The 20,743-nt window shown below is 37.4% G+C and overlaps 1 long non-coding RNA gene across 1 annotated transcript in view; it reads right to left on the bottom strand.

The window, feature by feature from the left end:
* Positions 1–4,548: 4,548 nt before the first annotated feature.
* Positions 4,549–20,743, bottom strand: part of LOC107306553 — a 17,086-nt gene continuing 891 nt past the window's right edge. Inside the window, exons 2-4 of the long non-coding RNA XR_001552179.1 lie at positions 6,199–6,314; positions 5,810–5,971; positions 4,549–4,766 (exon numbers count right to left, since the gene is read on the bottom strand). This is a non-coding gene — a long non-coding RNA (uncharacterized LOC107306553). The remainder of the gene's footprint in view (positions 4,767–5,809; positions 5,972–6,198; positions 6,315–20,743) is intronic.

Here is a 20,743-nt window from a genome sequence, read left to right as displayed (position 1 = left end):
TGGTGGGATGGGAGTGCTCAGGGATCAGCTTTGGGCAGCAGAGCTGGGCTGAGAGGCTGAGGGGCCCCATGCCAAAATACAAAGGATTGCTGCTGAGACAAGTGTATGCAGGGAATCCTCTTGTGCTGTGTCAGTGCAGACTCCATGTAGAACCACTTATGGTGATAGGACTCAGTCTAAGGCATTTCTTATTAGATCTCTTCATATTTAAGCAGAAGCTTAATATGCTTAATATGCCTCAAGGAGTACAGTAACAGTCCTTAACTGATGAAACGTACTTCAGAGATTATAAAACTGAGAACACTTTGATAAACAGCTTGATTATTGAACAAGACTTAAGTATTAGCCTTTGATGAATAAGTTATATCATTCTAGAAATAAGCACTTCAGCAGCTAATATGCTTTGTGTCAAGAGAGGAAAAGATCCATTGGTTTTCTAAAATGCACAGGGGAAAAAAAAGAGACAAATGAGTGCCAGTGTTACTAGTGTAAGGCACAAGTGGAGTGCAAAAAAATGTTTTTACTACAACTGAAACCCATTATTTTTCATTCCCCATCCACTACCCCAGACAATTTCAAGGGGAAAAAAATACATACAACAAACAATAAAAAGAATATTCAAATGGAACCCCAACATCCACACTTTATTTTAATATTTGTAATTCATTTAAAAATAAAGATTTGGTATTTTCTACATGAAAATAGCATTTAGAATAAGATGTAAAAATTTTAATTATAAGGATTAATGGAATTTAGAAGTTCTTTTTTGTGGTGTTGTTTTTTCTGCTCAGTCAAAACTCTAGAAATTTAATCAGTGGAAATTTGCTCTGCATTTTTTTTCTGGTAATGAAGTTCCCTGCAGCCCCTCAGCTTTACCCCTGTTCTCTTAGATATCAAAGAGCTCTTCACATGGTAACCCCTGTTGTCCACTGTGTCACTGAAGTGTCTGGGAAGTGACTATCTACATGCTAAAAATATTTTTTCACAGTTATCCCTAGCCAATAGGTGTTCTCTACAGAAAGCTGTTTTAAGATATGTTAGTAAGATCCAGAGATATGTTAAATTTTACATGTATGTCAGAAGATGTCAGAATATTTTTTTCTTGTCTTCTGGAAGAGGTGATTGCCAAAGCCATTTTCTACCATCTGTCAGCAGTCCTGGTTAACTGGATCCCAGGTTACTGGAGACTCGCTAATATGATGCCCATCAAGGGTCGTAAGGAGGATTCAGAGAACTAAAGGCTTGTTGGCCTGACCTCAGTGCCAGAAAATGTTATGGAACAGTTCATCTTGAGTTCAGTGACATGGCATGTGTAGAACAACAAGGGTATCAGGCCTAGCCAGCATGGGTTTATGAAGGGCAGGTTCTGCCTGATCAACTGCATGTCCTTTTATGCCTGGGTGACACACCACGTGGATGAGGGAAAGGCTGATGTAATCTACCTAGACACTGTGACACTGTCTCCCACAGTATTCTCCTGGGGAAGGTGGCAGACCATAGCTTGGACAGCTACACTCTTTGACAGGTAAACTGTCTGGGTGGCTGGACCCAGAGAGTTGTGGTGAATGGAGTTCAGTTCAGCTGGTGACTGGTCATGAGTGGTGTACTCCAGTGGTTGGTATTGGGGCCCATCTTGCTTAATAACTTTATCAATGGTTTGGATAAGGGAATAGAGTGCACCTTCAGTAAGTCTGCAGACAATACCATGCTTTGGGGGGGAAGGAGGATGGATTGCTGAAGAAACTGGGATTGCTAAATCTAGAGGAGGATCGAGGGAGACCTCATCACTCCCTACTAAACTAACAAAAAGGAAGTTGTGGTGAGTTGTGGGGAGTGAGCCTTATCCCCCCAATAAAAGCAATAGGAAGAGAGATTATGAGCTCAAGTTACAACAGGGAAGGTTCAGGTTGGATGTTGGGAACAATTTCTTCTCATAAGGAGTGATCAGACACTGGAACAGGCTGCCCAGGGAAGTGGTGGAATCACCATCCCTGTAAGTGTTTAAGGAAAGGGTAGATGTTATCATTAGGTATGTGGTTTAGTGGGCAATATTGGAGGTAGGTAGGCTTTTCCAACCACAATGATTCTGTGATTCTGAAAAGTCAGTAAGATTTCAATTGAGAATTTATGTGGACCTGGCTCATTGTAAACAATTTCCTGAACATTAATCATTAGTTGTTGTTGAAAACAGTACACTGTGTTGGGCAGAGCTGTGGCTGACCTGGTACATGAGTCCTTATGCGGCTACATATCTCATGTATTGTTTCAGATGACTGTGAAGGTGCTAAATGAAAAAGCAGTTTTTCATGCTACACTATTTCTCCTTTTCTTTCAAAGATGAGGAATGTAATTTTGCTAATTAATATAAACACCTGTGAAATGCTTGGAATTAGCAATGCTTATTTTGATATTTATTAGACTCCGAGGCTGGAAGAATTATTATTTCATTAGTAGATTGCATCTGGAATGTCTTACACTATAACTCATTCACTTGCTCTCCAACAAGTGAAAATAGAAACATTCTAATTAATTCACATGCTTCTTGCACTTCTCAGTTGTGTAAATTCATCCTGAGTAAACACATGTCAAATTCTGGACTGTGTTGATTGAGTAAAAAGAGTGGATTTCAAAAGCAGAATTGTCTTTCTATCTTTCCTTTGCAACAAGGTGGGTGAAGGAGCACTACAACTGGGCAAAAATAATCATTCTCTTTACTGTGTTTGAACAGCTTTAGTCAACTTGTTAATAGAGATATGGAATCAGGACTGCCTGTGTTTAGTTCAAGAAATGTTCTGAGCAACTGTCTCAGATACAGGACTTGATTTTTGGGTGGTCCTGTGTGGAGGCAAGTTTGTTTTCTTGATCCTCATGGGTTGCTTCCAGATTGGAATATTCTGTGACTCTATGCAGATGCGTCATCATGGACACGTGCTGCATGTCAGCAAAGTGGAATACACTCTAACCCATGGGTGTCTAACCTTTTGGCTCTCTGGGTCACACTGAAGTGGCAAAAAAGTTTCACTTTTTCCATGGGAAAGACTTCTCCAGCATTTCTCCAGCAGCATCATTCACCAGGATTCAGTCTCTGCAATGTTGTAGAATGCACCAATAGTGAAAGTATTTTAGCTGAAACAAAACTGAAAATTGAATTCTGCTTTCCAGCATGCCCTTTGGTACTTATAAAACTGTTATTGGTTGTTTTGGCTGGTGATAACACTGATTGTACAATAACAGTAATAACAATGGTAAGACAAATTTATCTGCAATTGAATAGCCTGAATATGTTCCTTGGGATTTTTTCTACTTGAAAAAAGGAGACACAAACAAACAAACAAACAAAAACCCACCGTATTTCCTTTTTTCATTCTGATAGTGGCATAAATGTGCATTTCATAATAAAACAAAAGGCATCAGGCCAAAACTGACAGTGAAGAAATATGTTATTCAACTTCTCAGTATCTTGAACTTAATAGAAAGGTTTACAGTAACTGCAGCACTCTTGGGATTAGAGCTCAGGGATAGAAATGAAGCTGCTTTGACCTGATAAAATGATTTCCAGTCAAACACATTTACTGTATGCACAGTAAAAAGCCAAAGCCATCCTGCAGGTACAGAAATTCTGTCTTAGGAGGATTATCTCAAACCACCGGGGATATGCTTAGAAGAAACTATTTGGATGTGAAGCTGTCTCAATTATTAGCAAAATAGAAATTAAAATTATAGAATAATTTTCTTTTTCAGATTTAAACCAATTTTGCATAAGGACTTATTCCAAAGTTCATTGGAATAATTGCCAGGTCTGTATATCATACTCCTGAGTTATTTGTGTATTTCAGTGTGATCCTGAGGAATGCTAAAAGGCTTTTTTTTCCCCCCATTTTCTTATTTTGAAACTAAACAGTTTAGTGCAAATTGCTTTACTTGTTTGTAATAATTAATTTGAGTATGACTTTTATTTCTGCTAATATGTATTGATTTCATTTGAAATCATTTGGAAAGTGAGCATGCTGAATGCTCCCTTCATGGGTACTAACCAGACTGTGCAAGGATTGTAGAAGATGGTCATTCTGAGTTCAGAAGCTCTTTCAGGGGCGTGAACACAGGCTGTGCTGCTGTGTTATGGGCTAACAGCGTTTACCTTGTGTCACCTTCAAGGTGAGCAGAACTCTCATTCAGGGGATGCAGCAGGAACCATTCACAGCAGTTGCAACAGACAGGATTGTGTTTTATATTTATTGACTTTCTCAAAATTCATGTATGATAAAGAAAAGCAAATCAATCTGGGTTTGAATGCTCCTTGGCTGCGCATTCAAGTAGTAATGGTGAGAGGACATGTGAAATGAAATCTTCTTATTTTATTGGTAGAACAAAATAAAATAGGAATTCATTTTAGAAAAGAAAGGGAAAAAAGAAAATGTCAGCTTCTTCTCCCTAAAAAAGTTTTTATTATTGCTTTGAATTCTCTATTTTATACAAAAACAGAACAAAAAGATGTGTTACTCAGAATCACAATGCTTTATTTTTGAACTTATTTTTGAAGCACTGAATTTCTTTGAAGTGAATTTCTGGGATTAGCTTTGGGTAGGATTACAATTGTCCTAAATTTTTCTGAAAACCTCTATTGGAAGCACAGAGCCATCTTTTTAGAACCACCCATATGGCACAGTCAGCACCTGATGCTGCTTAAAAATCTGTTACAGGCACCATGGGTCCACAGGAAGGCAACAAACTCTTCCTCTGGGAGGCATTTCTTACCATTTTCATCACTGTAAGAGACAAAGAAACACAGACTACATATATCTAGGTTCTTAGACACACTGTGAGTGATGTGTTGGATGAGTGACAGGTTGAATGTTAGGAAATACTTCTTTACAGAAAGGGTAGTTAGGTACTGGAATAGGCTCGCCAGGGAGGTGGTTGAATCTCCCTGGATGTATTTAAGAGCCATTTGGATGTGGTGCTCAGGGATATGATTTAGCAGAGGGTTGTTAGAGTTAGGGTACTATGGTTAGGCTGCGGTTGGACTTGATTATCTTTGAGATCTTTTCCAACCTGGGTAATTCTATGATTCTATGATATGCTTATAATCATACTTAAGATTCGTTACAGTTTGTCACATAGGGTGAGAAGTGGATCAACAGATTATTTTTGGCTCTTTTTTATTTTTATATTTTTTACCAGAGAAAGCTTGTACATATTCAATTTTCTGTACATTTTTTTTCCTGCCCCTAGTTGATCCAATATCCTTCAACAGTTTGTGATGCATAAAATTTATATGGCTTCCCATAAGGGACAGTACTCTCATACTATATTCAGTGTGACTACCTAAATCACTAGGGATGGTAAATTGTCTGAAAACCATGAACACTGTCATTAATCTGAGCTATCTATTAAGGTATCTATACAGGGATTAATTCAAGCTAGCTTTTATGCTGAATTTTAAGTAGTCAAAAATGATGCTGAAGCAGAAATATTTTTTTTACTTGAATATCCACAAATATTATATTTTTTTCCTTTTCTTTTTTTATGTAGGGTATTAGTACTGTACTGTAACCTGAATAATGCTGCACCAGAAAGAAAACAAAACAAAACAAAACAATGATTGCATTTATTCAGCGTTCATAACATATAGAGAATAGGCATAACAAACATGAGTCATAATAACAACCTCTTGTACATGACAGAATAAATTCATACAAAACAGCTGAGTTTTAAGCTGCTAATTAAAAGCATTATAATATATGGCTTTTAGCTAGACCACAGTCTCCACTTTAAAAAAAAAAAAAAAAGAAAGAAAAAGAAAACAGACCTTTGCATCAGGAAGGCTTTGTGTGAAGGATAAGACTGCCCAGGATTCTCTGGGAGCACTGGAAATGGAATACAGTTCTCTGTTTTTATTCCAGCCTGTGGAGATGACCCTGGTATCTTCATATCTTGTCATGTCTGGTCATAAAGCAGCTGTTTTATTATGCTAGGAAAATAAAAAATATGAAGCTCTGTGGTATCTTGTGAGATTTTGAAGCAGGAACTTAATTTTTGGCTGTTGGTGTAGCTCCACTAAGCTGTGAAGAAAGACATTCAATACATATCGCAAGTCACCAATGTGAGGAAAGCTGCTTAGTTCACAACGTGTGACTGAATCAAAATGTCAGCCAAGGAAGAGGTGTGAGGATGCAGGTGGACAACTCCTTTACTCACCTCGGTTAAAACAAGATGTGACTCTCAGCAGTTTGCAGATGGACTGCTTTCCTCAAATTGCAGTTTTCTGATACACAGCAATCAAGAACCTTCTCCCCTTGTAAATGATGTGTGGGCTTTAAGGAGAACGTGGCATAAATCGAAAGGAGCAGAAAACAGAGGGGGGAAAGGCATTCATTAATATACATCTGAAGGAAACAGTGTCCCCATTTTTGTCCCTGGGGGATGAAAGGGAGAAATATCATTCAAAGAGCTATAAAAGAGCTCTCTACATTCATCTCTTCCTTGCACTAAATGCAAGAGCACAGAGAAAACACCATCAAAACAATAATTTTGAAGGGGGAGAGCTTCTGCCAGTGTATTAGAAACACCTACAAATGCCATAAACAGCAAAATAGTCTGTGTAATCACCATTTATTGTAGAAATTCCTACCAGGCCCTTTAAACCCACTATAGATTTAAGATCATCAGGTCCTGTTTTGCAGCTACTCATCCCAGGTGATGATGGGCTGCTGCTCTTACAGCTACTTCTTTGGTGCTTCTAAATCTATAATGATCAATTTGACAAAAGCTGCAAAGAGAAAAATGAAATTTTGGAAATAAACATTTTTCTTGGATAAAGAAATTAGCTGTGAAAGTAAAGCGTGCAGCTAGCACAGAAATACTTACCTTCAGAAAATGTTATTATTGATAGAAAAAGTCACTCTTGTGAACAGATGTTTAAATTTGGAGCTGTGTGTTGATTTCTCTGCTTAGTAGCCCTGTATATGTGACTATGAAGTAGGGCTATTCACTGAAGTAATCAAGGCTTTTTCAGTGTTGTCTGCTCCTTCACTACAAATTAGATACCGAGCCAAATCTTTGGCAAGATCTCAGGTTTGAATTCTATTTCAGAACTTAAAATTACAGTCCTTGAAGTGGAGCCTGAAATATACAACAGATTAAAAAAAAAAAAAAAAAAAAAAGAAAAGCAGAACATACATATGTTTTATACTTCCATTTAACAAGCTTAAGTTTCCAGAACTGAAAATTCCTGGTTTACACTTCAGTGTTGGTCCCAGGCCCATTTTCAGCAGTTAATGTTACTGATTCTCATTATTATCATTAATCCCCTCACCAACTAGCACAGAAGGTATGTTTTAGATCACAGTACTTCTATTCATTACTGAATATTGCTCTTATTTGTTGATTTCTTATTCTTCTTTGTCATGATTTCATTTTAGCCTGGTTAAAGTGAACATTATTCTTTGGTGCTGAAATTACTTTCACAAATCTAACTGAAGTTAGAAATTCCTTAAACATACTGACATTTATTCTGTAGCTCCAGGACACATGCTCATGCATACAGAGGCAAACTTAGTTTCCCAGCCAGACTGTGCTTAATTGTAGAGAACTGTAGTTAAGCCTGGAGACATCATTTCTTCATCCACACAATGGAAAACATGAAATGAGCTGTTTCTGAGCACCTGAATGTTGCTGTTTTTTGAGAGAAAATGGGAATGCATTTTGCAAGCTTCCAGTAGCTACAATACATAGAAGGAAGCCTCATGAAGCAAGACATATTCCAGCAGCCTTCCTGCTCAGGAATGGGAAAGGCTCTTCCCCTTTGTTCAGTGAGGTCGGTTACCTCCTCTGCTCAATACAGACACTGTACCCCAGAAACCAACAGGCTTTGACTTTTGGTCTGCTCCTTGCACCCAAAAATGCACAAAAAGTATACAAGGCTCCTTGAGAAGTTCTTGGCCTTTCATCACAGTTTGGCTTTTCACTCTGTGTCTGCATTACAGAGAGAAAGCCTGGTTAGACAGTGTAGGGATATAAGCTTTGAGCTATGTGCCATCTGCCTGGAAACAGCACTGCTATGTCCAGCAGCAAGGCATCTCTGTCATCTGCATATTGACTCCACTTTGTGACAGAAATAACTGAAAGATAATTGAAGTAAAAGAGCAAGGTGTAAAGGTCTTGGAAATCGGACAGGATATTCTCCAAAATGTGCCCTGAGGTGTGGGATTCTTTATCACCTGCATATAGCGTGATGCTTTCAACTGAAAAAGATATAAAAATATCCCCTGTGAATACCTAGAGATGAATGCAACAGTTTTAGTCTTTAAGTAAAACACAAATAGTTAACTGTGCAAAATGGCATATTAGGAATGAGAAATGATTTTACATCTTTATTTGATAGTCAAGTATAGGCTAAAGCCTGCTTTGAAATGTACTGCAGGTAAAGGGAATGTTTCGGATGCACCAGTAAATCATACTTGCAAACATAACGAGTGATTGAGAGTGCTGATGTGACTTGCTATCTTATTTGTCTCAAGGAAAAACAGAGAAGTGGGAGGTATTTTCTCACACCATTATTCTCTCTGAGAAAAATGTCTTTGCACCAACAGATTGTTTATCTCAGGAAGGGGAAAAAAAAAAAGAAAAAAAGAAAAAGAAAGAAAAAAAATAACACCATGTGAGCTTTTTCAGCTTCCTCAGGCACTGTTCTGCTTAAAACCTTCACTAACACTGACACCTTCAGTAATCAGAGCAGTTTGTCATAGGAGAGCAGGAAATCATTTCCTCCCTTCCCATGGCCACACAAATGCTGCAGGCACTATGGAACTTTACCACACAAATCTACTAATACCATCTATCTTTTATGTCACTGCAACTGTTGTGTCTGTACGGAGAAGTAATTCAGTTTTGTTTTGTCTTGCTCAAAAATACTGATTCTCAATTAGTAAAAATTATCTACATATATATATACACATATATATAACTGAAGAAAAGAGTCTTACATATTAGAATTATTGAATGACTTAAACTGAAAAAAAGAAAATGAATTCAAAATGACCAACCTAACCTACCATGTCCCATCAGTAATCCATGTCACTTCATTCCATCTCCATACCTCTTAAATACCACCAACAAAGGGAACTCCACTATTTTTTTATTTTGGCAGTCCTTTCCAACTCTTGACCATACTCTTCCTGAAAAATTTCTTTTTAATTTTCAATCTAAACATCTCTTGATGAAACCTGAGACCTTTTCTTCACATTCTATCACACCTGAGTAAAGTGACCAATCTCCTCTTTGCTGTACCCTCCTTTCAGGTATTTGTAACAAGCAATGAGGTCTCCCCTCAGCTTCCCATTCTCCAGAAGAATGAGCTCCACTTCCCTCAGCCACTTCTCAGATCCCATTTTCTAGTCATTTCATCAGTATTGGTGCTTTTCTCTGCACTCGCTTTAGCAATTCAATATCCTACTTTAAGTGAGTGGCTCAAAACTGAAGATGGTACTCCAGGTGCAGACTCTACAATACTAAGTACAGAGGAAAACCATTTGGTTTGCTAGCCACTCTGTTTCACTGAGTGGACTGGTCACCTGGGCACATTGCTGGCTCATGTTCAGTTGGCTGAGGCCCTTTCTGCCAGGCAACTACAAGCCTGTAGTTCTTTAGATCCTTACAATTGCCCTTCTTGTAGATTACTGTCACATTCATGAATGTCCAGTCATCTGGTTAGCCAACACTAGTGCTAAATTACTGGAAGTGGCTTAGTGATTACTTTCACCGCTCCTTCAGTACTCTTGGGGGAATCCCATCTAGCCCCAGCAACTTAAGAAAATGGAGGATGTCACTTACAGTTTTCCATTCAACTTCAGAGGCTTGATTTCACTCCTCAGCACCATCTTATAACTCAGGGAACTGGATATCATGAGAAAAATTGGCCTTGCTGATAAAGACTGAAGTAAAAAAGGATTTAAGCACCTCATCCTTATCCTCATCTTTTGTCACTGTTTCCCTTTGCATTTAGTAAAAGATACAGATTTTCCTTAATCCTGCTTTTGCTACTGATATATTTCTAAAAATATTTTAATTGCAGTAGTATACACAATGCTGAAATGGAGTTCATAACTTAACACGTAATAATCATAAGCATCCAGATTAGTGTAACTAATGCAAGTATGCACTGCAATATGGATACTAAAGGATATTACTGAAGGTGTAATCCACTAATAAACACAGCTGAATGCTTTTAACTTGATAAATTATGGCTCTTGAATCCTAACAGCTGCATTTTCACGTCAGTTAAACATGGCAGAAGATTACAGTTTGAGGCTTCAATTGATGGTCCCAACTCACTTTCACAGTGAAAATGAATGGAGCCTGAGTCTCCTTGTTTGGTTTTCAGAATCTTGTATGCTTGATGTATGGTAATTGACTGCTAACCCATTTAGATGCCTAGTAAACATATTTGTAATACAATGCTGGTAATAAACTGCAGTTCTTGGAGTTCTACTGCAGTCTGTGCAGTGTAGTAACGTTACTGTGTTTTTACTGTATTTCCTTGAGGGATTATTTTAGTTCCTGGGTGTGATTCTCAAGTTACAACATTCACAGATCAATTAAGGCTTGTTCTGTAGCTCTTTCAACTGGGGCAGTGGTGCTGGCCTTTTTGACTGCCTACTGTGTGAGTCATGCCAAGCTGAAAAGACCATATTTATAAGCTACTCTGGGAGATATTTTTTTTTAGCTGCCTCTTCTTGCAATCCAAGGTGGAATCTTTGAATGCTACTGAATTCCACTATAGAGACTTGCAAACTCAAAATACCAGTTTAGGTAAATTGTAAATTCTGACTGCTAATTTAGCAGAGCCCTGATATTAATCTACTTCCAGCTAAAAGAAATACAGACCTAACAGCCAGCTGTCATCACAACACCTGTGTGGTGGCAAAAAGCATGCAGTTAGAACCACCCATATTATTTTGTTCATTGTAATACTGGTTGCTTAACTGACGTGTTATTGACAGGTCTCCATTTATGAAAAAAACTATTCTCTGTAGCTGAGACACCTATTGTGTTATCTATATGTTCTGAACTGTGAAATTAACTAAGTTGTAGCTTGCAGATCTATATATTGTGGACGAATTGAATTCTCACAGACCACAGTTAAAAATGACATGTTCATTCCTTTGAAAATTTCCAATCAGTTTAATAGCATAGCAATTAAATTTCCAAAGTCGATGAGGTGGTATGCATTCCCATTTAGAGTGAGTGAGGTTTTGAAGCATATCTTGAGCTAATGAAAACTGCTTTGAATGCAGCTATTGTAAAAGTAAACTACAGGCAATATTCACTCCTAAACTCCTCTGCAAAAATAGCTCTTATTGATTTTAATGAGCTTCGCTTCTCTAACTGAACATCACATAGATGCACTAGAAAGGTGTATTTCTCACGCATGTCTCACACAGATATATAATAAAAAGGAGAGAACCAAAAAAAGGCACTATATGCAAAAATGTGTCCAGCCAAGCTTTGGGCAATGCTTTATCTTTCCCTCATGTTTACAGGGTAATGCTCAACCGGGAGACCACTGCATTTTTGGTTGTGTTCAGCCAGCTGGAAAACAAATCTACACTTTACTGCATTAGACAACCTTTGTGGAAAAGACAGAAACATTTCTGGTATGAGACTTTCCTCACCAAAGAAAACCCAGCAAGGTAAGCTGAAGAGCACTTTATCAAGTTTTGATAGGAATTATGAATCTCTTGAGTAGCATGTGGCTACATGTTCAGCCCAGGGAGCTTTGCTCCTCATTTTCCAGTGGAGAAGGCAAACAAACCTGTCTTTATTCCTTGCAAACTAAAATACCAGCTTCTTCTTGTTCATTATAACACTTCAGTTAAATTCCTCAATTCACATGCGTGCAGTGTGTTCATATACATGCTGTGGCCAATCTCACTGCCTTCACCTTGCTCTTTCAGTCTGTGGTTGGTTGCTTGGCTGTGTGATTTTCTTGTTGTTGCTTGACTGGAGTTTTTTGGTTGGCTTATTCCAGAGATCTTCCTTTCATCAGGGCTTATTTGCTGTTCAGCTGATGATGTGCTGCATCAGATAAGTCTAATCCATTGTATTTCATTGGTGTTTATATGCTGCAAAACAATTCTTTTGGACTTCTTTCTGGATGAACACTTACATACTTATTTTAAATGAAAGGATTTGAAGAAAGTATTTTTTTTTTCATTAAAAATAGGCAAATAACTAATGACTAAATTTAGGATACATGCATGGCAGAGAAGCCTAGGGTCATATGTTTACCAGCTGAAACATCTATGACATTGCCACATTTTTGTATATATTCTATGTTTGCATTAGTACTGATTTTTTCTTTCAGCTTCTCAGAAACACAGCAGATGCTAATTCAGATCGCCTTTCTGCTACTGGCTCTGCAGCAGACTTCATTACAAATGCTTCTATGAATTTTATGGGTACCACTCACCAAGGAATTTACTCATAAAATCGGTTTTTAATTCTTTCTTTTTTCCTTTTTTCCTTTTTTCCTTTTTTCCTTCCTCCCTCCCTCCCTCCCTTCCTTCCTTCCTCCCTCCCTCCCTTCCTTCCTCCCTCCCTCCCTCCCTCCCTCCCTTCTCCCTCCCCTCCCTCCTTCCTCTTCCTTCCTTCCTTCCTTCCGTTCCTTCCTCCTTCCTTCCTTTCCTTCCTTTCCTTCCTTCCTATCCTTCCTTCTTTCCTTCCTTCCTTCCTTCCTTCCTTCCTTCCTTTCCTTCCCTTCCTTCCTTCCTTCCTTCCTTCCTCCTTCCTCCTCTCCCTTTCCTTTCCTTCCTTCGCTTCCTTCCTTCTTCCTCCCCTCCTTCCTTCCTTTCTTCCTTCCTTCTTCCTTCCTTCCTTCCTTCCTTCCTTCCTTCCTTCCTTCCTTCCTTCCTTCCTTCCTTTTTTTTTTTATGATAAACAAAAATGTATATTTGTGCCTTTCTTATAAACAAAGTGCATGTGATCCCTCTTCAAATCATTCATTCATTCATTCATTCATTCATTCATTCATACCTTAAGCTCTTAATTTTGTTTAGCATCAACAACTGAAGTTAAGTTAAAAAAGCAGACTCAAGCACTGGTGTCAGATGGATGGAAACAATTTGAAATCTGATTAAGACATACAGTACAAAGAAAGTGCAGTGTGATATATTTGCAATAAACGGATCCAATTATAACATCATGTTCTAATACAACTAATAGAAAGAAAAAAAATGGAAAGTCTGTTTCTGTTACAGAAAAGAGAAATTCAGAATGGTCACTCAAAGGAAAAAAAAAAAATAATACATCTAATTTCATACACGCTAAAAACATTTTTAAAGGTTTATAGCCTCAGGATATTAACATGCATAAAACTACTGAGTTTGATAGTCTGCAGTGGAAGAAAATTGCAGAGTTTTAATTAGAGCTCTTGTGATTGCAGATCCTAGATACAGTTATATTATGCAAGAACATTTGATTTTTTTTAATGTGTTGTTTTTATGTATATTACCAGAATGACTGGCTGGTCCATTTTCCTATCAATATAATCATTTATTTGAAAAATTGCTCCAAAATGTGACACACATATAACTGGTTCTCAAAATGCTTGTAATGTTTATGAAATGTTTTTGCAGTTTATAAATTTCTTTATCTTTGCACTTGTTTATAGTTAAGAAGATTAAATGATCAGAAGGCAGAGAACTGCACATTCAATATCTTGAGTCATTTTGTCACAACAGTTAAAGAATTTACGGAGGTTCAAATATCTCATTCTCTCAGTTAGAGCAGAATATCATATGCTTGCTATCTACTGTTCATCAGCAATCAGTCACTGCAGTGTGTCCTGTCTGGCCCAGTGCTTACAGCATTTGAAAGCATCATTGGAATTTGTTGATCCACAGTGAATTCTGAAATCATTGAACCAGTTCATGAAACCACTAAAGGGTCCTAAATATGAGGGCACAGCCTGAAAATTCATGATTGCCATTTCCCTCTTCATCTGCTGTCACTTGTGGGCACCTCTGATCCAGCTGGTCTGACCTCTTGGGCCTGCTATTAGATGAAGAATGCTTCTACAGCAGAAAATAGTAGGATCTGTGTAACAGACAATAGAAACAACTGCTTGAAAGCACCAGCAAGCTAGAAGTAAAAAACATTTAAATCCCAATCTATTTGTGCAGTGCTGAGCTGCTCTATTTTGAGTGAATTCTTTCATTTGCTGAAGTGCCTGCTTGGTTATCCAAGAAGTTTACACATTCAGATTGAAATGGGAAAAGTTTTTGCTTAGGATGAGAAAACGTTTCAAGGCTAGATTATCAGCAGCATTCACCTAGTTCACTGACAGAAGGAACCATTTGCCTTCTAGACAGAAGAACATTTGGTTATTCTTCCCATACCTCTTAAAGTTATGTGGTGTCACCTAATTTTAGTCTTAGGTTTTTGTACTGACATCATTCTCCCTGCAATGCATCCTTTAAACAAGGTGGTGCCTCAGCTCCAGCTAGGGAATTTGCAGATCTTCTTAGTCCCTGTAGAAAGTGCCCTGCCCAGCAAGTTGGGGAGAGTGCTTCAAGAATAGGCTGTAATTAACTGTAAGAATATCTAGGAACTCACAAATTACAAGTATGATGTGGCTTATTTCTACACACAGAAACTGAGATTAGGCTTCCAGTATAATGGGGTGACGCTTTTACTCAGAGTTCTTAGGGATAACAGCCATCAACTGTAAAATCATGCTTTAATCAGTGTTTATCATAATATCTGGGAGGCACTATCTTTTCCCGTCTGAATTAGATACTTTTTCTAAGCAAAACTACTGTGTCTACTATTTTGTATCAAAGCCTCAAGCCAGGTAGAACTTATTTCCTTGCTCTCTAATCCTTCATCTTCTGCTCTGAAGGTGAAAAGTTCAATTACTACCTTGTTAATTAACCTACTGAATAACAAGGCCTTGGGAATAAAGCCATCTACTAAATTAAGTTGATTAAATCCTAAATAATGCATGTTATCAGAGCTGTTTATTTCATTGTAAAAGATTTCTGTGGGGGAAAAATGATACACATCCATAGAGAAAAAATACTGACTGATCTTAATCACATGGTCTGTAACTTGTGTCTGCCATCTGCTCCAAGTTCTACTCTGACTCCTGGTTATAGGAAATTCTACCCATAGTCAAGTTAAAATTATGGCCTTTTGATTTTGAACAACAAAAAAATCCCAATTATAGCTTAATTTCCTTGAAATTATGAAGCTTGTAAATTACTGTAGATAGGGATCTTCTTTGTTCCAGAACACAATGACTTGTGACCTCTCCTTCACATTTTACTCAGAAAAGAAGAGATTCTTGAACACTGAACCCTGCCTTAGTTCTGCCAGAAGACAAAGAGCTGATAACTAGTTTGAATCAAGGAGACAAAGTATAGCCTTATTTAAACAAGGCCCCATAGCTTGCACAAACAGATAACTTTAGGAAGGAATACAGAAACCATAGCAAGGTGAGGTCCCATGAAGATAAGTGATGAGAAGTAGAGCTGCTGTTTCCAGTTCAGTGGAGGTCCCATGAAGACAAGGAGGCACAGTTGCTGTTGTGACACAATGCAACCCCTTAAAAATTCACAGTGAGGAAAACTTAGAGCCTTCACAAGGATGACTAATAGCCTTCATCCAGTGACCACCAGATGGGGCCCAGAGACCTTCCCCACATTTTAGGATGCATGCTCTGAAGGGCAGGACGATATGCTAACAATTTCCTGGAAATCCAATGCATATATAACCAATGCCTCAGAAATGTGATGAGTATGTATATGCCCCGCCTATAAATGTGTAGTTACTGCTTTCCTTGGTGTGCATGTTTGGTGGAGCAATCCCCCATGCACCCAGTGCTGTAATAAAGGGAATACCTGCTTGACCTAACTCGTTGGCGTGCCATTGACAGTTACTCTGTCAGATTTCTCTGCTTCAAGTTCATCGTTTTGCTTATCCACGCACTCTCTCAATGAGTTTCAAGCCTTGGATAATGCTTCTCCAGGCTTCTTCTCCCTAAAATGAAGAGTTCCAGACAGCAACATGTTCCTAAATCAGCTTTACACCTTCTCATCAAACTTCGTTATGTGCTTCTTCATGCAAAGATAAAAACCATATGGGGCATATCAAAGTTCTACCTAACAACCAAATTAACCTCCAAGGTTCTAAAACAAGTTTCAGCACAGTGTAAAAACATCATGTGGATTACTTTTTCCAAAACATGTAATCTTACACTTATCTATGTAAAGTCTCAGCAAACACATTATTGCCATAGTTGCAGACTCTTTTCATCAAATAATCCTGATAACTGAAAAGTTTATTATTTTTGCCTTTCACCAGCAGCATTTGCTGGTAAGTATAATGTAACCATTCCCGTCACTGATCCAGAAGATCTCTGTGCTGACTCTTCATCTGTCTGATAAGTGACAAGTAAATATTTCATTTTACTTTGAACCTTTGTCCATGTTTCAGTCCACAAAATGATGTCTTCTTAGTTACTGTGGCATCTTCTTAACAACAAAGTGGTCAATGAATTCTTTACTACAGATATCTGCTACCATTGCTCCTGGAATGAAATTTTCCCTGCATTTTTCCCTGATGTAACAAATCTTGGATTCCCAATGCCACACTCTGTTTCTCCTTGCTTTTGAAAATGCCCTCATTACTCCAGGAGATCATTTAGAGTTTAAGTGTGACATCCAGTATATGGTGGGATATATAAATTACAAGTAATTCTCCTTCCTAATGACTAACAGCTGTCTTGCAGCACAGGGAATGCTGCAGAAAGAAAACTTGCACAAGCCTCTTCTATGGATCTCCATTTCTCCTAGGTGCTACATCTTAATTGCTCTCACATCCACATACCTTCATCTGTATGACTACTGCATATACCTAGCCCAGCCTACTTTGTTCTGTGAGTGGTAGCAGCCCTACACTCCAAGCTGCCTCTGTACCCCCTGTCAACTCCCAACCACCTACAATGAGTAGTACTCAGTCTTTTGCTTTCTGGAAGCCAGACCTTGCTCTTCTTCCTCCTGACCTCTACTGGCAAAACTGCCATGTGCTCTCTCTTGCTCATTGCCCTCTAAGCTGAGAGCAGTAGATTTTCACAAGAACAGTTTTTTCAGTGTCTGGCACAGGACTTTTGGATGTTTATCACTGTTTTTTAGACTTGAAAGGCATGGAGATTCAAATATGCCATCTTTATTTACAGGAGTTCCAGGCCATTTGCATTTGGTTTAGTTCAACAACTCACACTTTCAGATGAATTCAGTGACAAGCATTACTGAAACCAAAAGAGAGTGTTCAAAGGCAAAGGCCATCACATAAAACTGAAAGATGGCTTGACAGTACCTTATTTACTTTAATAGCTATACTTTTAAAGTAGGATGTGTAACTTTATTGCTGTCTTTATAAGTATCTCCTTTACCAATATCTGCCAACATTCAGTCTCAGGTAAAGTTTTTCAGTGTAATAAACTGACAATAAAATCCATGGACTAGCAAGTAAAACTAAGCTGTTGTTCATATGTCAGTGAATCATTGCCCACGTATTTGTGAAATTATCTGGTAATAGTTGCTTAAACAGGACTCTTGGTGAAGGCAATAAAAACAGCCTACAAGTATCAAAAAGAGAGAGGCTATAATGCTGTTTATTGTTGTTGTTGTTGTTGTTGTTTGTGATGAACTTATGTCCAAAATGTAAAAGCCTGATCATTAGACCAGTATGTAAGAAAAAATCAGCCCCTACACTTCCAAATAGAAATACATTTTATTTCTTCTCTTGGTAAACATAGAAACTGGATTTCAATTTAAAAACCTGGGTTAAAACTTTAAAGCAACTTAAATTAACAGTAAGTTGAGAACTTTTTGATCTAGTGCTGTCAGACAAATTGAGAAGTAATATAAAGTGAAAAATTGGAATTATATATTAATAAGGGAATAAATCATAACAATGAAGAACTTAAAATCCTTGATATTAATAATATTCTAAGGTACATGACAGAGATACCATTTATTCCTGTGCTATAAAGTCTTTTGTTAACTTCAAATATATCATGCTGGCATACAGTTCAATTTTACCAGTGAGAGAAAAGTTTAATGTAAGGCAGAAAATGGACTATTTGATCTTGTCAGCTAAACAGAAATGGCTAAAAACAAAATTTTTTGCATTTTGGCCTAAGTAAGTCCAAATTGACAATTAGTATTATATCATATGAATTTTTAGGCCACGAAAGTACTTCAGTATTTATTGTAGTTCAAATAACACAAGGTTAGGTGCTCATTCTTTTATTACACATGTATTAATGACTTGATATCTGTTTAGAAGGAAGGAAAGGAGAAAAGAAGAACTGAAGGAGTAATGTTTCAACAGATTCTATCAATTAAAGGAAAATAATAATTAAAAAAAAAAAAAAAAAAAGTAGGATTCTTTAAGTTCAGTTTGAAAATCTGGACAGGTCTGGAGGTTGTTTGAGTCAGCTAAATGAAGTTCATCATAACAACACCAAAACTTCCACCATGTGATCTAAGCCATGTTTGATCATAAGAATGATTTTCTGATCTTGGATGAGCAGAGCAATATCAAGAGCACAGAAGAGTCCCTAAGTCACCCCAGTGAATAGGAATCTATGGGTTAGTTTCCTTAGCAACAGTTTGGGATGGGTAACTGATTCTGGCTCATGACAACAAAACAAACAAAAAAATTGCTTCTGATAAGAACATCTGCAGAATCTTCATGTTACGTGTGTATTTGAGGTCTCCCAAACTAACTTCTAATTCTCCTCAGCAGTTTTAATGGAAAACATAAAGGTACAGACTCAAGATATGAAAAGCAACCCCTTGTAAATCCAGTCGATGCAATGGTTAAATCTCTCCTATTAGTCTCTGTTGGGGTAAAAGAAACAACCCTTCATTTCCTTCTGCTTGACGCTATTTTTCATTTAATCGTTTCTAAAAATATTGCAGTAGAATGCAACCAATAAAGCTCAGTGACAAAGGAGTCAGGCAATAGGGAGGAACTTACTTTATCTTTTCTTTTGGCTATTGTCTGTTCTTTTTAGTTTTCACTTAGCTCTGTACAATTGTTCAACGAGAAGGCACTGTACAACATAATTCTGTGCCCTGCAGCTAGTAATAACAAATAGCTTTTCTACGACAATAGGATGGATTGCCTATGTTACTAGAATCAAAATGAAGTACAGAAGAGTTAGAGGTACTGGATATCAGCCAGGGCCTAGTATGCATAGCCACAAGATACTAGAGACTTGGAGGCGGTAGACAGCTCTCTGCTATTCAGTAGTTGAATTCAACATTCCCACAGGGGTTATTTTTACTGGGAATAACAAGAGGAAACCAGTACAAGTATCCATTGAAAACACACCTTATGTAATAAATTCTGATGAACTTACAGACCAGTAGAGAAAAATAAGAGACTGTTAGGAAGTAAAATTACCTTAAAATAACTCAAGAAGGAAGAGGAAGACACCCTAATCATTCACTTTAAATTGCTTACAATGAGGGGATTTGGATACTGATGACTGCCTACAGATTCTCTCTCTTTTCTTGTCCCCATCCAAGTGAAAGTAATTGACCCAGAACTCAGAGGAGCATAGGAAAGGAAGCCATGTCATCAAAGAAAGTAAAGTAAAATATTACAATCACTGTAGTTGAACTAATAATGGTTCTATGCCTGGACTGACATATTTTTCTCACTAAGACGTGTTTCTTTGGTCCACATGAGTAGTGTAAATTGTAAAGTAAGAAATCTCCCATTTCATATTTTGGGTGCAAGAGTGCGGTAACAGAATGGACATAAGTCTGGAGAAGGTAGCTTGTTTTTTACTCTCATCTAAAGTGATGTGACATGCTTAATTCCCAATATGCAAGTCAGAATGGTTGCATTCTAAGCACTACAGATGCCAAGGTGAGTCCTACCCAATTTAATTTTCAGTTTAATGCACTGACCGTAGTTGCATAACAACGCTGAATCATGGTTATAAATAACACTAAAGTGAAGTCAGTAACATAAATGAAGTTCTAAATAACAAATTCAGACATATTTTTTTCTTTGCTTTATATGACCCCACTGTCACTGTGTATCTATGGAACTGAATAGGTATTATTGTTTTCACTATTGCCTTCTCATTATATTTCAGAGAAAGCTTTTAAATTTTCTTCTGTTTTTTTCCAGACATTTAATTATATCTACTCTATCTTATAGAGGAAATATGTAGCAATATATTACATGAAAAAAAATTCACCGAGTGACCACAAATTGAACTCTGAAGCGAGTCTGGATCTACTGTAGAAGCCTGGGAGGTCTTTATCCTCTTCTATATCAGCACCAGTCATTGCAACCTGCAAGCTCTCTCAGTTTCAGTTGATGTTTATAATTTTATGGCTGTCTTGAATAAAATGCTTATTTAGCCACTGTATTTGGTATATAATTAATTATGTGTTCACCCAATATTACTAATTACAGCACTTTTCAGTAGAAAGTAGTATTGTTTTCCAGAATTGAAATCTTCATTCTCATTTTCAGGAGAAAAAAGAAAAAAAAAAAAAAAAAAAAAAAAAAAAAAAAAAAAAAAAAAAAAAAAAAAAAAAAAAAAAAAAAAAGATTTTATTTTCTTGTTGGTTGCTTTATGTGAGTCGTATGAGTAGATGCCTTTTCTCTAATATGACACGTTGTTTCATGGAGTCTATCTAGTTTGCTCTTT

This window comes from Coturnix japonica, chromosome Z (genome assembly GCF_001577835.2).
Source record: "Coturnix japonica isolate 7356 chromosome Z, Coturnix japonica 2.1, whole genome shotgun sequence".
Lineage (NCBI taxonomy): Eukaryota > Metazoa > Chordata > Aves > Galliformes > Phasianidae > Coturnix > Coturnix japonica.
The sequence above is the reverse complement of the archived record's forward strand: the minus strand, read 5'-3'. Positions and strand labels throughout refer to the sequence as shown.